Below are 2,814 nucleotides of genomic sequence, written 5' to 3'. Positions count from 1 at the left end.
GAACCCAACACTCGCTTCAAGCACCCAGGCCAGCAGAAATTGAGAGCCCCCTTTCTCCCTTCTCTGCTCTACTCAACCAAGGAGAGTGTCTTGATGGTGAGAAGATCTTCAATATTTTGAAGGAGAGTTGAAGAAGAAGAGGTGTAGATCCAAGACCAACTTGATCGTGTGGACATGAATGGCTTTAGAACAATCTCGGAGTGGGAAAGTCAAGGGTGAAACAAGGTCTCCATAAGGGAAGATAAACTGAATGCAAAACCACTTTAGAGGGAAAATTAAGGAATTTTAGCAAAATGAAGTGCCATACAGAATAGGTGAAACAAATGCATTAAAGTTACTAAAAATTATTTATTGGTTGAAAATTTGTGTTGTAGAAAATAGGAGTTAATGTTAAATGAGTTATTGGGGAATTGATATATGGAAACTGCGGATTGAAGAGATAGATAAAAGGTACATATTTTGAAGTAGGGATTAATATCATTATTGAGAGCTTGAATCAAAATAATTAACTACTTAAGATAATGAGTTAAATTGGAAAACAATGAAGTATATTTCATTCTGTTGGATTTTTTTTTTGATACAAGTATTATGAGATATACTTTTGGAACATTTTGATTTTGTATTAAATCTTTTTTTGTGTTAAATATTTGAGTTATGGGCTAAAGGAATGGTGATTTTGAATATGTCCCATGTGGAAACAACCAAAGTGTTGGTGGTAGGAGAAGGCAAGGTTTTATGTGAAGGCTATGCAAGCCATTTCAAAAAAATAAAAGAAGCTGCATCCTCAACTTCTAGAAAGATTCTTATTTTTTCTGAATTTCATTAGTGACCCTATTAATTAATATACGGATAAATTATGTAAATCATTGATAGGGATATATGAGAGTTCCCAACACACATTTCAGTTTTATCTCCAGCATAAATAAATCCCGATGTCTTTTAGTTCATGGTACTTTGTTCTTTATAATGAACTAGATATACCTGGAACATATATATTCAATAGATAGATATGTACATACCTAATTAATTAAAATTTTGAATATGTAATTATCTTCCTCCTAGGTTTCCTTATTATGAACCATTTAAAATATTCAAAAACCAATCAACATAATGTGGACCTGTTATTTATCTTTCACCCTTCTTCTATCATTATCTATAATTATCTCATCCGTTATGATGAGTCTCTTCTTTCTGCTTCTCCACCAATTATCTAGTGATGTACGATATATGTTTGAATGGCAGTGCCGTCAAGATCTTCAATATTTCCAGTTCCTTCTCCACTACAAAATGAAACTATGAATCATTTTAATTATTTCATACACAAATATTGCCTCCAGAGCATAACACGTGGAATTTACTTGAAAATTAAATTTTGTCAATATCACCAATTCAAACCAAAATTTAAGAATAAAATCACACAGTTTTATTTATTTTTTCATTGCGTGCATTAATGAAAATTAATCACCATGGTTTTTTCAAAAGAATAAATATTTATATGATTATATAAATTAAATAATGCTTATAAATTTGTATCATTAGATAAAATCATAAAAATTATATTTGAGAGTATCATACAAATTTCTCTATAGTTTCTAAAATATTATATTTTTAATAAAATAGACACTTTATGAACGGATTAGCGATTTTTTATTCAAAATAGTTTTATTTTATTGAATTATAATTAGAAGAGTAAGAATTAAAATGGACACAGATATGATCTTCAAATATTACTCATTGTCCTGTTAATGATATGAGTCATCACTTGATAATAAGATCTCATGATGTGGACAATATTTAGTAGGTTATGAAGTGCAAAAAATACTTAAAGTATAAAAAAGGCATAATTAAATTTGGGTAAGTGATATTTATCATTGATCTGAGATATTTCATGAATGTATACCTATGCACCCCACCCTTTAAATGTTTGTTCTATAGACCTGTTCAAGGTATTTTTTACAGATAATAAAAAACCTAGACCTACTGGATTCACATTATTCTATCCCGATTCTCTTATTTTATGTTACACTATATCCTATCCTCATTTTGGACCAATCATCACACAAGTACGCTGCAAAAATATATATTAACCATCAATTTCAAGTTTTCATTAAATATACAATAATTTAATATATGAAAATATATTTTATATTTCTCAAAGTGTTTTTCAATTTTATTTCTCATTTTTTATTTAATTTTAATTTTTTGCTCTGATCATACATCAAATGAAGGACGTCAATCTTTTCCATCTAGGACCTAGTAGCAAGATAAAATATTTGTCGCATATTAAAGCGACATAATAGGTGTTCATCATCAACCAAAAATGACATCCGATGCTTCATTCCAAACATATCACACATAAAGAAAAATAAATTTCTTTCATTGTCAAATAGGGCTCTTGATTGGCTACTTTGTATGTATTTTCTTTTATCAGATATGAATTTGTATAATGTGATATGACAAAATTCATGCTTTATACACAAATTAAACTGTGATTCATTTTATTCTATCTAAAGTACAAAAACGTTTAATTAAATTTGAAGATAAATTCTGTAATTTCATAATTGAAAAGAACATTATTTTTCATGACTAACTACATGGAGTATAGTGAAAATTAGATATTGATTTCAAATTAATAGTCTAATACATGCAAAACAGTGAGCCTGAGGTCAAACCAATGAATATTTTCCAACTGGTATCCCTTTTATCATATCTTATTTTATGTGAAAAATGAAACATTCATGCAAGAAGGAAATCACACTAATATATCACACAAAATCAAATGAATCATATAATTCATCGAAAAATCGTACGAAA

This window comes from Wolffia australiana, chromosome 6 (genome assembly GCF_029677425.1).
Source record: "Wolffia australiana isolate 7733 chromosome 6, ASM2967742v1".
Lineage (NCBI taxonomy): Eukaryota > Viridiplantae > Streptophyta > Magnoliopsida > Alismatales > Araceae > Wolffia > Wolffia australiana.
This window is presented reverse-complemented; position numbering follows the sequence as displayed.